The 22,150-nt window shown below is 40.1% G+C and overlaps 1 long non-coding RNA gene across 2 annotated transcripts in view; it reads left to right on the top strand.

The window, feature by feature from the left end:
* The window catches only part of LOC134175098 (uncharacterized), a 39,795-nt gene extending 18,422 nt beyond the window's left edge, over positions 1-21,373 (top strand). For both annotated transcript variants that reach the window (XR_009968895.1, XR_009968894.1), the window contains 2 exons: positions 10,086-10,166; positions 21,112-21,373. This is a non-coding gene — a long non-coding RNA (uncharacterized LOC134175098). The remainder of the gene's footprint in view (positions 1-10,085; positions 10,167-21,111) is intronic.
* Positions 21,374-22,150: the final 777 nt, after the last annotated feature.

Here is a 22,150-nt window from a genome sequence, read left to right as displayed (position 1 = left end):
CTTAAGGTCCTTTCCAACCCTGTTCTATGATTCTATACCTAGCCTGGATACACTGATATACCATTGACCATTGATACGGTTATAGCAATTAAGGATATGGTTTCTCCCCACCAAATATGCCAAGCCAGAATAGCTTTCTGATAAAACATTTAAAGATTGATCAGCCAGGGATGGCTCCTTGGGAGCCATACTCACAGAAAATGACAGAAATTCTTAATAGGAAATCATAGCAGCATTTATTTGCCTCGAAATGGAACTGATCTCCACAATGCTACTTGTTGGAGATAGTTGCTCATAGTCCTAGGTTGTACTGTATTTGCATGAGAGGAGACTGGGTGGTGACTTTTTCCAGTGCGAAGTTGGAGCTGAGAAAATGATGAAAGAGCTTCTCCATCATCTATAATACCTGCAGCTTGCATTCAGGGTGATGTTATGATCCCAGTAAAAAGGAGCTGATGCTGAAGCATGAGACTAGTTCACATCACTGGACTCTGTCAGGATTTAATGAGTAACTTCAAAAATGTTAATGAATTTAGAAATGTAGTCTTTCTCTGGGTACTGCTGTGGGCTGCATTTGACTGCTTGTTGTACCTGAAAATGTACCTAAAGAGGGTTAATGCAGCTCTAACAGTGAGCTGTGCCTGTTAATTACAACCTTTTGCCCTCCTGAGTCTGTGCTGCTTCCTGAACTTGGATGGGAAATGACAACGAGGTAATTGTTTAAGTGAAAGCTAATTACATCCTTATTGTTGTATGTTCACTGGTCAGTAATATGTGCTGCTTGTCATAAGTAATAGTGTTGGAAAAGAACGCCTGGATCAATTCAATTCAAACGTCATCATCAGCCTACTTTTTATTTTTGCTGTGTGTGCATAGAGAGCAGTAATATAATTTCTTCAGCTTTTCCATCTCCCTCTGTGTCAATGCTTAGGGGGAGGAAAACATAGATGGTCACCAAGACCTGCAAATTTGTTTGGAAGGAGGAGCAATAACCCTGTTGCACTTCCGTGTGAATTGTGAAAGGAGTTATTTTTATCACAAAGTGCTTTTATAAAAATATATTTGTAAACACCTCTATTGTTTATGAACAATAGATGCAGCAAATAATGGAGGGAAAATTATGAACAAATGGGTGTAGGTCTTATTTCTGCTCAAATTTTATTTTCTTTTAAGATATAAAACTTGCATATTGCAGCAGGAGAATGTTTTTTTGTTAGGACTTACCTTCCCACAGCAAATTAAGAATCTATGCCAGATACTGTTGCTAATAATTACTGTCGCTTTAATGACACCCATGGCTTATGGACTCTGGCCACAAAAGAGGAGTTCTGACATCTCGGTGCAAAAAACATGAGAACTGTAAAGGTGCCTGCTACGCATCAGTATTATGCAATGGTTTTAAGTTGCTTGTTGGCACTGGGGAAGTCTCGTGATGCAGATGCTTTGGCAGCTTGGAAGAGATCCGAGTTAGCATGACAATCCTGTGAAATTTCTGAAGCATGTGAGGTAGGCAGCATCTTCAGACAATGTTAGCCGCAGTCTGAAAATCACTTTGGGTATGTAAAAGTATAAACTAAGGTATTTTCTATGCTACTTGTGTATTTTCCTGCAGGGAAATGGAAAGAGCTGGGCAAAACATATATCTGACTTTTTAAAATGTATCTCCTTTATCCATCCATGGGTTGCCTTCCCTCTGTGTTGAAGGGATCCCAAGGGCCAGGCTGAGAGAGCATTGGTGTTCTGGGACAAGGTAACATTCCTCTCCTACAGAAGCAACTCCTTTCTCTTCCTGTGGTGTAGGGAACTCTTCTCATCTTTTCCAAGCTATTTAAGTATTTCCATCTATTGAAGTACTTTACTCTGATGAAGGCTAGGCGTGCGGTATGTTTCCCAAGGGGTAACTCTGAGAAGACTTTCAGTTTTGAGGTAAGCTTAGTAGTTGAATGCAAGTACTCAGTAGGAATTTTGGTCTCAAAAGCTTATAGCCACTTAGGGGGCCCTGGGGCTCTGAGGACAAAAATCTTTTCTTAGGCAGAAGTGTGAGGATCCCAAACCTACAAGGAGAGTCACCTGATTTTTCTTGCTGTTGCTTACTAGCTCATCCTCACATTCACTGTCATCAGGGATTTTTTTTTTTTTTTTTTGAATATCTTCCAGTTTTGGAATTTTTCCCTTCCACTGTAATTTTTCCTTCTCTGTTCTGGTTCTTTTCCCTATTCTTTGAATAGTCTTTCTTTACTATTTCCATCCTTTTCCTCACTCTGTGTATCAAAACCTAACATTAGAATCATCATTGTTAGTCTTTAACAGCCCAATTACATTAACAGCATGTCACTGTTTTCAGATTAAATCCAGATATATATCATGATGATGTGTTGGACCATATACGAGTTCTCAGTGGGTTATTTTCATAAATAGAAGTATCCTGCTGAGTTTTTTTGCCCTGTTTGCATAACGAAAGTATAGGGTCCAAATACGCCTTTTGGAGTTAGGCGGAATTACTGAAGTAGGACAGATACCTGATATCGCTGCCCTACATTTATAGGTGTGAAATCAGATATGCTGGATCTGGAGCAGACTTGCAACTTGCATAGAGCACTATGAAAGCAGAATCGGATTTAGTAGGCCAAACTGGAAAGAGCTTGTTAGTTGTGGGAAGTAATGTTGTATTTCTTATGGTCACTTTTGTGTTGCTTTCACATCCTATTTCAGTCTATGAATAGCCACCAAATTAATCTGAAAGCTGTTTGTATGCCAAGCCCACATGGCTCCCATACACTGTCTTCTGCAATTAAATTGTAAAGGTCATACCTCCTGCGGGTGGATGTTCCTGGTTTGAGCAAAGATATGCTGTTGCTCTCCTTCACTACTCAGTGGCAGAATCGTAATATCATTACCTGCCTGAAAGAAGCCCTAGCTGATGGCTGTTCAGTAGAAAAACCACTTTATTTTTGTCTTTGGATATAAGTTATACTGAAAATGTTAATCAAATCACGTGCCTGATTTTCAGATAATTCACTGTAGTGAGTTTAATATACACCTGGAAAGGTGTTTAACACTGTTAAGCATACCTTTAAATTGCAATTCACTATAAGCTGGTGAAAGAAAAGAATACTTTTCCTGGAACCTGCTATGGGTTTAAATTTGGAAATGTCCAAATGGATGCCATAGTCAAACAGCTCTGAGGACCATAAGGGATTGTCTTGCATGCAGTTCTCTGCCCTGCACCAGTTTCTTACAGGGAGTTACTTGAAGTATTTTAAGCAAAGAAACTGGAACGGGACTGCAGAAGAACAGGATTTCTGTTTGCAATCATTTTTGGGAGTGGTTACAGCCCTAGACCTGTAGTAGCAGATCCTGCTCTGTTTGTTTATCCTCACGGGATTCAGCTAGACCAGCCCAAGATACCTACTAATGTTATGAGAGGATACAAAGGTGATGCAATGTCCACGTTGCTCCCACAATACTGGCAGTGAGGAAAGCAGGTGTATTTTGAATGCTTGTGGGATTTTCCCACTAGGAAAATTGTCCTCCTTGATAAGAAACAAGTTAGCAAGCTAAAAGCTCGTCTGCCTGGGGAAACCAGTTGTACAATGCATGTGTTTTAGTGTTGGTAAAGAATTCCCATCAAAAGTTAGTTTTGATTAATCCAAATATGAGTGACCTGTCTTTAGTTTGAAAGTTAATTCAGCTAAAATAGCAACTTAGATTCTAAGTGAATTTGTTGGCAAAGGTAGTAAAGTGGTATAATGGAGCCATTTCTAAGGTGTGAACTGCTGTTGCTTCTACCCTCCAAGGGACTAATGGTGCCTATAGACTTTATGAAATCCAAAGAGAAGTAAAAGCATTGGAAGCTTCTAGCATGCCATCAGTAGGACTGACCCTTATTCCTCCTGTAGTCTTGATTTCACCTGCTGTGAAAACACAGGGCTTTGTCTCCACTCTTCTGTAGAAGAACTCTAGGGGGTTAACACCCATTCTTTTCTTACCATGGTGAAACATGTCCTTTTGTCAATGAAAATAAAGCCTAAAAGTGTTGCAAACACTGATATCCCCACATATGCTTTACCTTGAGTAAGCAGTGAGTGCTAAATTATTGAATGAGACTGACTATGCTAAGGATGCCTGTGATTTTTTACAGGATCAGCATTAATAGTGGGTTTATTTTCTATAGTATAGTTTAGTGATGGTGCTATGTATGTAGTGATATAAAGAAGGGATCAGACAATCACTTGATGGATGACCCACATGCGTGCTTTCACTATGTCACAGCCACAAATCAATGATGTCTAGAGAGGAATAAAAGAGGGAAGCTAATTTTTTCTTGCTTTGTGACTAAAACAGACTAAGAAACATGTGCCTGTATTTTCAGGATCTGATGCTTGGTAAATTATTGTAGTTGTTTATGTGCAGAGCTGAGCAAACTGTTGTTTTTTTTTAATGTAGATTGGCTGACCAGCCTTGGGGGAGGCAAAAGGACATCTCTCGTTAGCTGAAACATTTCACTTTGTTTTTTTAAGGTGTGTGGCAATTTTAAAAGGTAGCCAAATTAAAACAAAAACAAAACCCAAAACATTTAGAATTAAAAAAAAAAAAATTGTAAAAAGGGCTCTGTAGTGCTATGTTTTTTTACAATTTATTTTTAAAGAAACTGTTTGACAGAGGTGTGTAAGGAGAAGAGCACTGAAGCCATTTTCCACTCTCAAAGTCAAGATAAAAATTAAGGTTAAAATATTTGCTAAGTTTTAGCGCATCAGGATCTCCCTTTCTCAACACTCATTCAAGCAACCTTTAACAAAATACTATTACAACTGATACTTTAATTGCTCTTTCATGTGCTTTAGCATGTTTCAAGTTTTTTTTGCTTCATCATGCAAAATCCCTATTAAAGAGTATTAAAACCAATTTCCTTGAAATAATTTCTTTAACAATAGTTACAGTCTGAAAGGAAGTGTAGCAACTAATTGTACTTTTTACAGATAACTTTCCCTGTTTTCTTTATGCTGTCCTACTTATGTTTTAAGACTTTTTAGTGAATTTAGCGCTTAATCTAGAAACGGCCTAATTTGCCAGACTGGGGGAAGAAGGGGTGGCAGAGAAGTCCTGGAGTGAGAAAATAATTAAAATGCTAATGAATCTGGCCCAAGCAAAGGTGTTTACCAAACAGACATGAAGGGAAGGAGTGTAGTTTGGAATTGCAATCTGAGATCAAAAGATGTCTGAAATATGATTGCAAAAGGAAATTAAAATATACATATTAAAGCATAATTAATTTAATTAAAGGTTTTATGAAACAGATACAGAAGTAAGAACAGAAGTGGATGATGCAGATGAATGCCTGAGATGAGCAGCTGATGTAATGTTTAAACATGTTAATAAAAATATGAGAGATTTCCTCTGCCAAGAATGACAAGATTTTTTTTTTCTATATATATACAAAGTGCTGATCTGTGGAGACAGGGAAGGACTAGGCAGAGACAGACATGGATTCTTGAGACGTGGATTTGCCAGCTTCCCTTGTTACTGGCATGTCTCAATGGAGATGGAGACAACTCTTGTTTATCAAAAGACACTTCTCCTGTCTGGATCTCCTTGTGCTAAGCTGAAACATCTGAAAAGAGTAGTCTGGCTTTGCTTACCGATGTCAGGACTGGAATTGACCATATAGGAACAGTGACCTAGCAGGTGAAGACACCTTTCTTGGTCATCACTGAAGAGGTGAGCAATTGCTTTAGAGGTGGTTGTATCCAAAGTCATAAATAGTAGTAGCTTTCGTGCATAAAACAGTCAGGAGCTGTGAATACATCCTGCCTGAATCCTCAAGACCTAAGTGTTTTGTGGCTCAGTCATTTCATTGCAACTGTGCCCCAGGACAGAGAGGTTTTGCTGCTGCTGTGCAGTGACCCCAGTACAAGGAAATCTTTGGTCATTCTCTTGCTGTTTTCATTTCGGTGGCTATTTTCAGACCAAAAATGATGTGTGTAAATTGTTTTACACTCAAAGCAAGAAGAGGTGGCTTTGCCAAAATCAACAGTGGGTTTCAAAGCCTTCCAGGTTCCTTAGAACACAAAGGCTGACTCAGAGCTGTGACTCACCATCAGGAAGCAGGGAGCAGGGGACCTCCTTATCTGATTTCATATCTGGGGTGTGGGAACCAGCAGCGGGGTGGGGTGTATGTCAGTGGAAGAGTAGAGAAAAGGTTAAATGTTATGACAGCTTCCACTTTGGAAAATAGTCATCCTTCCTTTTGTCCTTCCTTACTGGCAACTGAAATTGTTTCAATAGGGGAAGCATGTGAGCACTGTAAATACATTGACAGTTGTACAGTAAGTCAGTCCCTGGGTGAATTATTTATGTGCAAAGCAGTAGTTTAGTTTTTATAGTTTTATAAGTGATGAGAGTAATTCCAGGCATGCAAGGAATTGTCATTGTTAACTTAGTGATGACTCTGTTGGTTTGCTCTGCCTATTTGGTGTCACTGCATCAGCAGGTGACTTATTGGTGAGATTGCACAGGGCTTTCGCACCTGACTTCCAAAAGGCAAATTTTGTACCTGGACAGCAAAAGGAGAACTTCCACTGGGGCTTTTTAAAAGCAAAAAGGTGCTCCGGGGCCTGAGATATTACCAGTGAATAATGAAGCACAGCATCTCTCTTGGCAAAAGGTGCTGAAGGATGCAAAAAACTTCCTGCCTCTAGGCCTGTCTGCACTATGTGCTGCTTTCAATCCTACTCTGCTTTGAAAGTAAATAGTTACTTTAAGCTTCAGAAGATACTTAATGGTTCTTCCTTTCACTTCTAATGCTAGGCAATATTACCCAATTATTTCATTGCTATCATTGTTATTGGCTTCCTGACAAACTGTCTGGTGGTAGGGTCAGACCTCTGCCCAGCAGCGGGTGCTCTTGCATTGCTCTTCAGTGGGCTGTGCCTCTCCTCCTTCCTATCTCTACAAATGAATACTTTTCCTGACCTCATTGCTTATGGCCCAGGATGAATGACCCTAACTATCTCAGTATGGATTAACTATGAGGACCCAAAGATTTCTTTATGGCCTGGCTTGTGTTTCATTTGCAGGGAGCTTCCCACGCACCTGCCTTGTGTCAGATCCTTTTGCTAATTGGCTCATGCCTCAGACCTGTTGCTAGTCTCTGCAAAGGCTGGGCTTTTGCTTTCTTACTTTCTCTCTCCTGTAGAAGCATGTGTCTGGGGTAAGTGAGGGTGGTGATTAAAGAAAGCCACCACCAAAGCAACTTTTCCTCCTTTGGCTGCTACCCAAGGAGACAGATGTTCCTGGGAAATGGCTGCTGCAGGGCAATCCGAAGGAGTAACTGCAGCTCCTGCAGACACACCCAGACCAGCTTGAAACGAATCTGCCTGAGCAGCAACTGAGCCCTGGCCCTGTGTGTTTGACTCGGGCTGCCATACATACTCTGCTGCTGGGGCTGGGGTTAGCTCTCCTGAAATGGCTTTGGCGTGTTTCCTGGCCAAGCTGTGGTGGGAGATGAGCCCTTGGGCACTCTCTTGGTCAGCTGTGCACTTGGTTCCTCCTGCCAAAAGGGGTTGGCTGATCCTGACAGTGAAAGTGGAAGTTAAAAAAGGGAGATGAAATACCTACATTTTATATAGGGCTCAGTTCAGCGCTGTGTGCTGCTTCTCGCAGTGATTTCACTGGGACAAGCAGCAAAGGATTTGCTGATGTTGTGTTAGTAGAGCTTGATCACATTTGGGAGTGGTGCAAATGGCTCTGTGGATGAAAAGGAATAGTTATTTGGCTCACTTTAAAAGGTATCATCTGTGCTTTCCCCCAGACATCAGGTTTTGTTTGACAACACCAGAATTACCTGCTTATCAATCACCATTTAGCATATGCAAGTGTATGTGGGAATTTTAAATTCACTTGTACATATGTACTTGAAATCCCATCTCTCTAGCAAAATTTGTAGAATAAAAGTACATGCTTCACAGTGTAAATTGTGAGCTGTGAAGCACCCCAGGCAAGGTACCCCATCATACCCTGTCCCAAGTGTTAGCCATCCCAACTATTTGATTGACTCCATTATGCCTGCAGCAAAAAATAATCTACAGTTCTCTGTCTTTTTTGTCCTTTGAAATGAAAGTCTTGCCGGAAAGGTACGATGTTTGTAGGAGTCTTGCAAGGAGCAAGAAGAAATATGCATTTTAAGAAAATTAGTAACTTTCTGCATTTTTTGCAGCTTTTCCAGGCATTTCTCTCTTCAAGTCCTGTTTCTTCCTTTTCTTGATCCCTTGTTGAATGTTATAATCCTATGTTTATATCTGTCTGTTGCTATAGAAATAACTGATGTTGTTAACTAAGCTTGAAACTTCCTTGAGGGATAAAGGAAAAGGCGATTACTTGTAATTGTTTCATCTCTGTGAAAATAACAAGTCTCCAGATGGATTTCTCTTCAAAGGTCATGAATTTCAACTTCTCTACCATAATATGAAAGAAGTGAGGTCCTTTCAATGGCATTACACTTAGCTTTCTTCAAACAACAGGTCTAACAGTGTGCTACTGCATCCTGCCTTCCCAACCTGCTTCAGCTCTGCCTCAAAGGGACCAAAGGATGGGTCAAGCTTTCTGCTCATTAAAGCTTTGCTTTTGCTACTGATACTGCAAACACTTGTCTGTTAGCAATCTGCCCAAATATGTCAATGCTCCCTTCAGAAGGAGCTTCTATGGTCAGTGCAATGTCAATAGCTTATTGCTGACACAGGATTTGAGTTAAGGGGCCTGCCAGCAAATGTGAGGTTTGACTGTTCCATCCCAGGGACCCTCGTGCTTATTTGCTGCTGAAAGTCCTTGTTTCTGTATACTATTGTGCCACTGTGTCTTGTCCACACTTTTAAAAGTCAAAATCTAAAGCTTATGTCTTTAGTTTGCCTTATGCTCTGTTTGAGATCTGTTACTGCAAACAACCTCATAATTTAGATTAGAAACAGCTATAGGAGAGAAACAAGGGTGGCACTTACATTTAAAGCCTCATAATGTGACATCTGACTTGTGTTTTTGCCTGGAAGAAATATTGAAATGGTATCACTTTTTTGCATTTAGTTTATTGAAAATGTTAGTTCTATTTAGGAGGAGGTGGTTGAACTGTCTTTTCCACTCTAGGAAGAAACAAAGCAAGGTATCATACAAAACAATGTAAATTTAATAGGAAGTTTCAGGCCCTTGGAAAGGCTGTTTTACATCCAGTCAATGTGTGCAGTGTGAAAACTGCAGTCACCTTTGGGTAGAATGATCTCTCATTTAGCAGCTGCTTAACGAAATAGGGGAGCTGTAGCTGAGTTTGCAGACTCCGCTCTTTCAATTTTGGACAATCCCTGTCACTGAAAAATATAAACCAAGATCCATCCTTATGGGCATGTGCATTTGTGGGTAACCCTTTATCTCACTGGTCTTTGAAGCACCATTTCATAAATCTTTCTTCTTCCCTTATCCTCCCTGCTCTTTCCTGAGTTCTGCTTTGTATCCTCTCCCTCATTTGTCAAATGAAGCTGTACCAGTTTTCTCATAGTCTACCCGTTCCCCCTCTATTCCATGCTACCTCAATTCTTTACCGTATTTTTTTTTTCTCTTTCCTGAACACTGTAGGGTCAATGATGTGAGTTCAAAGTGTCAATAGTTCAACTACACTGGTCAGTATCACAAAAAACATTATTGGGTATAAACTATATACCCATTGGCGGGGTTAAGAAAACATCCTGCGAGTGGGTAAACTGAGGTATAGAGATCTTTTTCAAGGTCACAAATAACTCAAAGGCAAAATAAGCCATTACAAAAATCTCACAGTAAGCTTAACTTTTTCCTATACTTAGCCTCCAGTTGAACTTCCATTTTAAAATTATCTTCTTTGTAGCAACATGATGTTCATGATGTGCAAAGGATAAGAGAAACAATCAACATGGTCTTTTGAAAACTGTTCAACAAAAAAAAGCAGTGTTGCACTTTGGATGGCCATGATGATCTGTTTGGATATCCCTTTTTTGTTTTTATCTTTATTGCATTATGTAATTTCATCAGTCTTTAAAACCAGATTATTTGAGTCAGTGTCTCCACAGCTTGTTGGCCAGGCTCCTATGATGGGTGCTGCTTTCTTGGGTCTGGGATGGAAGAGCATCTGGAGGTACAGTAAAACACAGGTAGGGTGTTTCCCCAAATTTGCAAGCACTTTGTTGCTCCAGGCACACTCACGCTCATTTTATCCCTTGTTTCCTATAAGCCCTGGGATTTGGTTTGTGAAAACGCTTCTCTGTGGCATCAAACACGAGGGTAATGACAACCCAGTTGAACAGTTTCACAACTTTCACCCCAGACATAAGATCCCATTTTCCTCTTAGTCTTTGCCTTGCATATGTGTCAGGATTAGGAAGAGGGATAAAAATGGTGAGAGGAAGAGCAGGAGGAAGATGGAAGTGACAGCAGTGGTGGGAGAAACGTGTGAAGCTTCTGGTCCAGTTGTTTCATATTGCGCCCTAAGAGGCCCATCGTTCTGCAGAGCTGGCCACTGCTTTGCTATGACATTTGTATCCATAACCATACTGATCTTGAAATATCCAGATGTCTCCATATTTTGTGTGTTTATCTCACAAAAAAACAAAACAATGGTGCTGGAAAACACTTGTTTTAGCACATGCTGGAGAATAACAGTTGTTTTCCTTAACTTTAATTGCGAACGGAGCTCTTTGCAATGTGCATGTGTTCAGGTCTGTTGCTGGGTTTGACCTCATCAGAAGTAGCAGGATGTTGGGATCCACACTGATTCCTAATTTGACCGTCAGCCACTGATTTTTTGGGGAAGCTTTTTGCCAACTATGTCATAGAGAGAAATCTGCTCTGACTTGATAAAAAATTAGCCTGAACGGCAGCAAGTGTAAATGACGAGAAGCAGAGCCGGCTTGTCTCCAGCCTGCCTTCCTGTTTTCCTCGTTAATACTGATTTTTGGGTAATGTCTGACTCCAAAGGAACTTGAAAACATCAAAGTAGTGGACAAGTCCAACAAGGCCATGTTTTAATCTAGTCCTCTGTATAGGGAAGGACAGATTTGTCCTTTCAAATTCTGAGGTAAGTGCAGAATGAGGCTATGACTCGGCCTGTCTGTTCCTAATGATCTCCTGTAAAGAAAACAGATGTTGAATAGAGATTTTCTTGGAAGCATAATATAGCAGTAATTTAACAGGGTGGAATTCAGTTATAGCGTGCTGACCTTTAGCAGTGCTCTCATAATTTCTTGTGACTTTCTGGTTAAAAACTTGCTTTGAAAAAACTCAAACACTTTCATCTAATTTTGAACTGAATACCTTTAAATGAATGCAAAAATAGAGTTTTCTGGATTTTTTCCTTTTTAGGTTTGTTTTTTTAAGTAGCTACGAGAAAATCAGAAGCACTTATTCACTAGGATAATTAAAGCCAGTATTTATATAGGTAAGGGCAGAAGTCCTACAAAAATATGTAGTTGGAAATAAAACTGGAGAGGAAAAAACTATATGTTGCAGGCCATAAAATGAAATGGCTACCTCAGCTTGGAAAGCTCTGGGAGGATGGTGCCTGACTCGAGAGGAGGCAGGAGGAATCCTGCCTTCTGTTTCCTGACCTAGTTTAACATTGTCTTCTCTTGGAGCCTAGTCTGCCCCGTGGTCCTTCACCTGATATGAAAGTTGGTGCCTTGTTGTTTGATAGTTGACTTTTCACATATAACACTTGGGGCCCTCTTCCTCTGTTATAGGCTTCTGAAATGTGAGTTTGAAACTGTACAGACCAAAGTTGGTTTCCAGCAAGCAGTGGAGGGTGGCTTTTTCCTGTGACTTCGGATGTTACTGAGGTGCTGCCTGAACTCAACCTGTTGCACTTGAGGCAGGGATTGAATCACAGGTGGTGACCGGCATGTTGCCCCACATACTATGGGAGCAACTGGCCCTAAATAGGATTTATTCTCTTATAGAATTTGCATGTAAACGATTTAACTATTTTTCATTTCCAGTATGGTTAAATATTTAATATAGGGCAAATACTTTAAAATGTTTTTCATGTGGGTCACAATCGCTGTGAAACATTTTAATCATCTGAGATTTTACACTGAATCAGTGCAGGGCAAAGTTGTGTCCTGGCTGCCCAGATTTGAATTTTAAATTCCCCTGGCAGGTTTAATTAATGTTCTAAGTAGGGAGGTGAGTGTTGAAAATGTATTTCTGAACCCTTCTCCCTTTAAAGTCAATGGAAAACCTTTGTTTAATTTCAGTGGGTAAGATGCACCATGCTGTTTTTTTTTAAACCACATGCTTTCACTGAGCACCAGAGGAGCACTTGGCCCCTATGACAGCTGGGCTCTCTTATTACCAGGGGCACAACTTGTGCTCCTGTGAATGGGCATGGCTAGTTAAAAACTCAGCGGTGCCAGCTGGGGATAGGGTAAATGCAGTAATTCATTATTTTGTAAATTGTTTTGTGATGGGGCTATAAAAGCTGTGCCATTGTTCAAGCCTGGGTCACTTTACCACAGAAGTACCCTGAGGTGACAGGAGGCTGAAAAAGGTGATTTTTAACTTCCTGTGCTTTCAGCAGTGACTTCCAATCCTGACTTACAAAGCACAGAAGAAAAGAATCTGAGGAATGTACTCAGTAGCTACTGAGCAAACCCAGCTCCTTTCAATGGAAGTAACCAAGTAACACTGAAACCCACAGTTTTATCTTTCAGTGGCAGGGCAGGTGGATGGGAACAGTTGTCCGAATAGGTGCACTCCTCTCCTGGTACCCCCCCCCCCCCCCCCCCCCCCCCCATGAGCACAAAGTCTCCAGCAGTACTGTGAGAACATAAGCATCCATTCCACTTAAAAAGGGAGGTAATCTTTTTTCCTCAAGTTCAAATTGTGCTGAAGCGTTAACTACTGTTTTGCATTCATTTTGTGTTGCTACTGAGATTTTTGGGCATGTAGGAGTAATAACTAATGTGGTGCAGAAATGCTGAGTTAGCCAAGAGCTGCTGTATGCACTGTTTCTGGGAGAGAAGCCCGAAACAGCAGGGCCATTGTGGTTTAAATAAATAAAAAACAACACCCCAAAAAACCTAACAACTTGAAGTCACAATAAAGTCCTCTTACCTTTGAGAGACCCTAGCAAGTGCAGTGATGCCTCTCTTCTACCTCTCTGCTCCCAGCAGGTTAAGGGGTGTGTTTATTCTACTCTTCTTGGCACTTTTGTCCAGTTCTTGTCCCACAGACTCTGGAAGATTTGGAGAGGGTCCATTGGAGGGCCACCAAGGTGGTCAGAGCTTGAAAGATTTGACATATGAAGAAAAGTTGAGGGAAATGGGTTTTTCCAGCCTGGGGAAAAGGTGGCTTAGGGAGATCTAAGAGATCTGACCATAGCCTCCCAACACTTCAAAGGTAGTCAGAGAAGACAGGAGACACCCTTTTCATGGATGTCATTTGTGTTCAGGCAGGACAAGAGGCAATGGGCACAAGTTGCTTCATAGGAAATTCTGTCTGGATATCAGAAGAATATTCTTTGCCATAGGAAGGGCCAGATTTTGGAAGAGGTTGCTCAGAACTGGTGGACTCTACCGAAGGAAATACTCAAGCCTTAGCTTCACAGGGCCCTGGATAACCCCAGTTGAAGGCCCTGTTTTCATCCTGTTTCCCATCCTCCTTCACAAGCCTCTGTAAGCCATGGTATTCCTGAAATGAATTTCAGACAGATTTTATACAGCACAGTTGGAAACCTGTCATTGGAGAAGTGCTGAGGTCACACTAGTACTCCGAAAATACTGCAGTTTGGATCACTGAACACTTCTAGTGCATAACTGACACTAGTGTCTCCCAGATCATAACAAAAAAAAAAAACCTCAAAACTTCTTCAGTTCAATTAAAATGGCTTCCTGGGTTCCAGTCATTATTTTTCAGCTTGTGCTACACAGGAGATGAAGATTTTCCATAGGATAAGCAGCACCTGTTCTCCAAAAAGAGTTCACTGTGTGCTGTGTACATCCCTGCTCGCTTTTCTTTTGAATTGTAGGTGTTGAAGTTGTTTATCTTCACTTTTTTGAAACGGAAACCAAAGGTACCAAAGCCTATTCCAGTCCTAGGCATACAGTGCAGGATGAATAAATTGCTTCTCTCTTGTGCTAATTGAGATCCAAATTGCGATAGGACACGGGGTAATGGCTTTGAACTAAAAGAATGTAGATTTAAACTAGATATAAGGAAGAAAATTTTACAGTGAGGGTGGTGAAACACTGGCATTAGTTGCCCAGAAAGGTAGAAGATGTCTTATCCCTGGAAACACCCAAGGTCAGTCTAGACAGAGCTCTGAGCAACCTGGTCTAGTTGCAGATGTTCCTGTTCACTGCAGGAGGGTTGGACTAGATAGTCTTTAAACTTTAAAAACTAGATAGTCTTTAAAGGCCCCTTCCAACCCAACCTGTTCTGTGATCCTAGGGAATACTGGGGGGGGTTTGGGGGTTGTGTGCCTGGCCTGTAATAACGTGGGAGTTTATATTTATTTAAGATCTTCTAAGCACTTCATTTTTACATCTTAAGATGTATAAAAAAAGAAAGAAGAACGTATGAAAAGCAAACACCTCAGTAGCTGAAGTTAGATTGACATGCTGCTAGAAATACTTAGCAGGAGTGGGAATGCGTCACAATTTTGTGCAGGCAACCTTGTGTGGACTTTGCCATGTGCATGTGAGCCTGAAAACTGTGGAAAAAATATCATATGTAAACAAATGGGATTTCTGGTACCATAAATTGGAGCTGAATGTGGTTCACTGAAAATATTTATCCTAAAGAAAGTAGGAACATGTTAGGCCAATGTGAGAAATTTGAGGTTTAAAGTAGCAGCATGCAAGATACACCAAGTAAATTTGCTTAAACCGGGGACTTACAAATGGCCACATATACTGCACCTGCAGCTATCCTTTTACAGAGCTACTGCTTCTTTGGTCACAGTCTGGGCTTAGCAAGATTTTCACTGCTCAGAAAGATCCTGTTTCATAGAGAAATTAATTAGAATGGGTTAAAAATTTTATGTTGTAAATCAGGTCTTGGACTGAGTTGTTCCTATTAGACTACCTGTGAAACTGTTCTTTAAGCTGTAATATTAGGCAGAGGAATCTAAATAAAATGGGGTAAACTTGTTTAATTATCTTTGCATATTCCCTTTCTCATTCAAGTCCCTTTGAATTGTGTGCACTGCATATGTGTTGACTTACACCCAAGATCTGTTCTGGAGTAAATTAACCAGATCTCTGTGTGGGCAGGGAGCAGGTTTTTCTGCTCTGCTTCCAAGTGTGGACAGCAGGATAATGTACATCAGAAACCAGGACCCACATGAAATGCAGCTGTGAGCCAGTCTGCATCAGTTATTCCATGGATAATGGGGGGGGCATCCAGCACAAAGAGCAAAGCCAGTGTAAAATTACACACACACACACACCCACCCGTCTGGGGTGTCTATGTGCAAATGCATTAGCTGGTGCACAGTGCTTTTTCCAGAATGCATCGAAAATTCAAATTGCCTTTCCTAGCACAGTGACTGCAAGTGTGAGCTTTTCACTGCATCTGAAGCACTGACACCACAGTGGCTGGGAGGTTGTCTTCATCAGTGGCTACATTATTACCTTAAATAAACTTAACTCACAAAAACAAAGCAAAGTTCTCCATCTGGATCTCTCCCGCTAATGTCCTTTGCAGCTGTGTGCAAACCGTGAATCACAAAGGAGGAAAACTATGGGGGTAAGCAGAGAGAGTGAGCTCTCTTCCAAAGAGAGCTGCCTGTCAGCGGTATGGTACTGAATCCTGTACCCTGCGGCTGCACTGAGCTGGCCACAACTCTCTGCTGCAGCTGGTCCTCCACCACTGTGAGCAAGGACAGCGTTGTGACTGAGTGGAGCAAAGGTCTGAAAATACCATCAAATATGTGGTATCTATTTCAAAGGTGGCAATGCTTTCAAGAATGATCCCAGAGCCATAGGCAGAGCCCGGACTGCATTTGTTCTCACTTTTGTCTAAAGTTGAGGGAATGCCAGAATAATATTACAGACTTTTGATCTGTGTAAAACAAAAAAGTGTATAAAGGGCTGAAAAGATGAATAATCGGGCTTTTTTAATTGAAATATTTGAGAATGAAATAATATTTTCACTGGAAGGCCTAGGAGGTCCCCACTTGAAAACTCTCCCTACTCTTTGCCGTGTGCCTTAAACCTAGGATAGCAGGACCATATCAAAAGGATTATGAGGAAGCCAAGTAATACTGATAGAATAACTGTCAGCAGTCTCATCATGCTAGTGGCCTAAGTTTCTGCATTGTAGAGAGGGATTGGAAGGACAGCTATTAAGCAGCTTTGTGAATGCTTGTAGGTACCTGCTCCCAACCTCAGGGACAGCACAGGAAAACCACAATTTTCAGCAGTCGTGAACCTAGTGAAGGATGGAGCTAACCGTAAAAGAGAATGAGGAAAAGGTAGGTAAGTTAGAGATGAATCTAGAAAGCAAAAAGGTGTGATAGAAGAGACATCCTGGAGAAGTATGGGTGGATAGCTTAGTTTGCTACAGAAAATTAAACTTCCACATGTCTGTAGTGGATCATGATGGAATTTTTCAAGCTGAAGACACATTACAGTAAAAAAAAGGGAGGTGATGACAGCCTTTATCCTTGTACCTTATGTGTAGTGCTGAAGGGTTAGAGATTGCTAGACCTTCAAAGTAGTTTTAAAGTATCGTCAATAGGATGTAGCTTGGATGTGAAAGCTCAGAAGTACATTCAAAAGAAGAGATCCATGTTGTATACCCAGCAGAGAGACTGCTTCTGCAATTTGCTGCTAAAGCAAAGGATAGTATCAAACCTTTCTTACTGAGGATTTTCCAGACCTTGAACTGATATCCAGACTTCTATGGTGTATCAAAGCAAGGGAAAGACTAGTTTGGACAGAAGGAGGAAGGTCTGAATAAAGTAACTGAAAGACCAGCACAGAATTTCCAGTAGATTGTGTGAAAAAATGGGAATAAGGAAATGGGTCTTTGGAGGAATGAGTATAGGAATGATGAGCACCCTCAGCATGTGAAAATAAGGTTTTAGTGAGAGAAATAAGAGGCAAGGGAAAAGCTTTCTGGCCATATCAGATCTGGCGGAGATAATGGTTGGTGGATAAAAAGGGTGGAATCTGAATTTCACTGCTTTCTCTAAGACCAATAGAAAATTTGTTTAAGAATTGCAGAGGATGTAAGATGAAAGCTGGAATGAAAAAAGGTTCACAGTATAGGCTGACCAGAGAAGCTCCCTTCAGGAGTGGTTAGCTATGGGAACTAGTCTGTCTAATTAGTTTAAAGGAAGGTTATAGTATCTGGCCAAAACAGGAGGCAGCAAGCATTAAAAGGGCAAGTGCTGAGGAGGTGACTGACTTGCCCAGCTTCTGTATGAGCACTACAGGTTTATCTTTAAAACTTACACCACCTAAGGGAAAAGCTTCAGTACTTTGTTTTCCTCTGGATAGTGAAGACTTGCAAGAAGACTGAGCCGGCTTTAACCCACCAGTGATCATGCTGTTCTTCCAACTAGGCCAGGTTAGATACATGTCCTGTTGCACAGAGAAGGAAAACATTTAACTAATAAAAATTAATGGATGGGACTTGGAAAAGGTTATAATTAGCAATTAGAAGATTGCTTAATTGTTTCCAACAAATAGGCACAAAGTGAAAACGCACTTGGCTTCCCATGAAATGTGTCAAAGCTCCTTAGGTTTTTGCAGGAAATCAGATCCTACACTTTTGGACTTCTGGGTAAATAGAAATCCCTCCAGACGACCCTACTGGTACTATGGGAAGAACAACCTTTGAAAGGGGAACATGGCAGAAGCTTGGGAAAAAGTGGTGCAGCACCGCTAAGCACTGAATGGCCAAATTCCATTACTGAGACAGTAAGTTAAAGGATAGAAATCTCTAATAGGACAGAGGAAGAGAATGCGTTAATAAACCCACTTTTATTAACAGATTTATTTGTTTATTTATTAAAAGGGATGCCTTTGGTTAGCCCATTGGCCTCTCTTTTCTCTAGTGTCTGCAAGTTTGTACTTGCTGCTTTGGTCTTTAGAGCATTAGGATTATTGCCATATTCTTGAAGATTGAGAGTAAATGGGAAATCAGGAGTCTGGCCCTAATCTTATTTCCTGTTCTGCTATGCAGAGACAACCCAAAGGACCTTTGTGGTCAATAAGAAAAACATTCTCTATCCTTCTATTTAGAATGTTTTTTTTACTTTCCTTAGTTGCTCAGCCTCAATGATCAATGTTGGGAGCTAGCACTGTATTTATTTTATTATCTTTATTTCTGGCCTTTTCTCTGTGAATGGTCAGCCCCATATCTCCTGTCCTCATCCTGTGCACTGAGGTCTGTAGTTAAAGTGCTCAGGTATAACAGAAGGAGAAACTGCTGAACAGACTCCTTTTTCCCTCCCTGTTCCACCTCAGTCTCCCAAGCCTGGCTCAGGAACTTGTATTTCTCTAGCCCCATCTCTGGCTACCACAGTATGTGTCTGTGCATGTGGAAGATGTGACGCAGGTGATATAGCTCCTGTCCTGATAAAAGATGTCCACTGGGAAGAGCACAAAGGGGAGAAATTGTCTTTTATGCTATGGCAAAAAAGGTTCAAGGAGCCAGAGTGAGACAAATATTGAGAGTCATGGAGTTTTTAAACAAACAGATCTCCTTAGCTATGTTTTTGTTGGAAAGAAAAATGCAACAGGAAGAGGTCTTTCTGTACAACAGCCACTCTAGACCAGCATATAACTGATGTATTTAATCCTAGTAAAATCAATTGATGGATGAGGTAAGAAGATGATGTTGCTATAAGCAGTAATTCCTCCAAAGTTGATCAAAAAGTGATTTAATTGAATATGCTCTTTGTTTTTGTCAGTGGTACTGTTTTGTGCTCTAAGCAGAAGAGGATGAGATCTTCAGCACATATTGTCCTCATGGATCATACATTTATGATCAGGTTTCTTGATTTCAAGTTTCCAGTTTATTGTAAACTAGGTGAGGGAGCTACCCTTCACTTCTCTATAGGCATGTTGAACTGTCGTATTTCTTAACACGCTCTTATTCAGAAAATTCTATACCTCTACCAAGTGCACCTCTACCTAATTGATTTCCTACAAGACTTTTTCTTCAATTCTTCTGAAGCCACTTGTAAACTTAATAACCAGTTTTTGAATGTTGCACTGATTTCATTGAATTATTCATAGTTTGGGTGATAATCTGAAATGTCATCTATCTGGAATGAATAAATAGCATTAGTAATTTGATTGAAGTTATATGGCCTCTTTTTGAAATGGTAATTCTTTACTGTTATTTTTAAAGTATCTCTGGGAACAGTCAAACAAATGCACAATTTGAGGCCCCTTCTTGAAGCTATGGTAATCTACTGTCCAGCTTCAGATTTTGGTTATAAATATCTGTTAACCCTGGAAACACATACCTCTTCAGCAAGCTGCCTAGTTTCTTCTGGGTTAATGCTTGTAAAAATGTTTCTTATTTATTAAGGTTAAACAGTAACAGTTTGTTTTCCATTCAGTATTGTAAAACAATCATGACATGAGATCTGGTACATTCTGCTGAAAAATATAGGCCCAGTTAGTTCATTATTTTTTTGTCAACTCTTTGTCCAGGTCTGCATGTACAGACTTTGACAGTTCCAGCTTTATTTTTATGAATTCAGTTTTAACTCTGAAGGCTGGAACAACCTAGTGTATAATCTATTATTCTAGCGGTATTTTTTGCAAAGCTGAAGTAAGACCAAGTAATCTGTTGTATCACATATATGTTTCCTTTTAAAAAAAAATGACAATTATATATTTGTCTGAATTTGAGGTATTGAACATTTCTAGGTTGTAACATCTCTGGACTGAACAAAGAGTTGTGCACTGTGGATCCTCAGCTGAACATTGTTTTTTTTATAACAACTGATGTTTTAGGCAAGTAGAGCCTCAATGTGATGTTAACCAGAATATTATCTGTTTGGATTTTCTTACATAATACTCTTTGCTGTTACTTCCAGAGTTCGGCAGCTGTTAAACAAATATTGTCCCAGAGTGTCTGCAGATTTCAGTGTTTAATTTCCTCTGGGCTATAGTTTGTCATTTAACAAAATATTAAGTATTTAATGTTGATCAATAGGAAAAGAAAGTAGCTTCATTAAATCATGTCCTGGAAAAGCCATATATTTGTAATCAATGTTTTCTCTAGCTTTCACTCCAAAAGAGGCTATGTAGGAAGCAATAGTTATTTTTAAGGTATAAATTACTTTTTAACTTCCTGGCATACTAAAAATATCAGGAGGTTCATGGATAGGCCAGCTGGGTAATGCCTGTGCTGCTCTCTGAGGAGCTCAAAACAGACTCTTGGTAATGGCTTCTTTTTCCTAGTGGAAATTCCAAGTTCTTGTGCCCAAGGTATGTTTTTTTTTTTTCTTAATGCTGTTTACTTAATGTTGTTTTCTAGCTAAGTAATAACCTCTGTGTGAATCATTATCTACTTTGTCTCAAACTACTAGTGACCACTTTGTGCAACTGTTTAAAAATGGGATTGGCATTAGAAATTCTAGCAGGCAAAGAATCTACAGATGAGCCACTAAGTAGGCCAAGAGCTAGAAATCTCTGACAATTCCTTTTAGTTGGAGACGTGTTTACAAGTTTATTAAGGGTGTTTGCCAACTTCTGGACTTCACCTAAAAGGCAGAATTCCCACCGCATCTGGGATTTAAACCTTAAACATGCAAAAGGAGTGAGCAGCCTGTGACAGTGCGTGTAAACATTTCATACGTGTAAGGGGAGAAAAAGCACAAGGAACAAACAGTAATACCCCCTATCTGTTTTTAAGAAAAAGTCCACTGAGGATGAAACTCAATGCTCTGTCCAGAATGAGCTTTGAACACAAGGTTGTCAAGCAGTGCTCCTAACCCTACTCCCACACATGACTCTTATTGAACACATAAGCAAATAGGTATATTTTATAGCAGTTGTATTATGAACTTTGAATTTAATTAAATAAATAAATTTTCCAAGTAATTCTTTAATTTTCTTTTTCGTAACTGCAAAGCAAGAGATGCTATGGAAGCAGAGGAAATGAAACTATTGGATCAAGAACTTTAGGATATAAATAAAATGTGCGCACTATTAATTCAACTGGTTTCCAAATGAACAATCTAATCTCTTGTCTGTGTAATTTCATTATCAGCAATTTGAAAGGACTCAAATGCTTTTCCTCTAAGGTTTTAACAGCAGATGTGGACCAGACTAAGTGTGCTGATTGAAAGAGATTGTTTTTCCAGTTGCCAAGTAACAGGCAGTTTTCTTAGAGAATGCAGTGTTGTGCTGACAGCCTCAGCGTCGCCCTGTTCTCCTGCAGGGTTTAGGAAGTCAGTGTTCTTGTAACTAAGTTACCCAACAGTAGTGGCACTAGCTCAGCTCTGCTAATGGCTGGAGAGTACCAGTAGGCAGTTGCTGATGTTCAAACATGTTGAATGTTAGAGGTCTTTTGCTCAGCTGATGACATTATTATCTTCAGGAAAGGGAATTAGATTTTCATGAAGAAAAGAAGATACATATTTAAGTGAAGTTTGCTGTTTGAAAAAGAAAAGCTTAGTAGACTAAAAATAAACCCATTTCCAAGCTGGCTGCCAGCTACTGTGAACAATTATTTGCTCATGTTGTACGAGTGCTGTGGCTGTACTTTGTAAGTTTGCTCCCTGATGCAGGTGATCCTGCAGTACTGTTGATGTCATATTACTGATATCAGAAAGTGGGTCAGGAAATCCTGAATCTTTACCTCATAAGACTAATGAGCCAAGATTTATGATTACCTTTGACTTAAGAATGCTTAATGGAATGGATTATGGGTGTTTGACAACCTTTTCTGATGTGGTGTACTTCTAATGGTATTTTCTTTTTTTCCAATTATAAGTATTCCACTTTGTAACTGAGGTTTTTGTTTTTCTTAAATTGCAGTCATGATTTTTGTCAGTCGTTCATGCCTCCTTGTATTCACAGCTGCTTGTTTCCATCCCAATATTCCCACCTTCCTATTTCTAGTCTACCAGCTTGCTGCTTACTGCACTTCTGCTCTTTGTCTCTTCCAT

Source organism: Pezoporus occidentalis, unplaced genomic scaffold, assembly GCF_034315485.1.
Source record: "Pezoporus occidentalis ecotype Australia unplaced genomic scaffold, CSIRO_AGI_Poc_V1 ctg66, whole genome shotgun sequence".
In the NCBI taxonomy this organism is placed as follows: domain Eukaryota; kingdom Metazoa; phylum Chordata; class Aves; order Psittaciformes; family Psittacidae; genus Pezoporus; species Pezoporus occidentalis.
The sequence above is the reverse complement of the archived record's forward strand: the minus strand, read 5'-3'. Positions and strand labels throughout refer to the sequence as shown.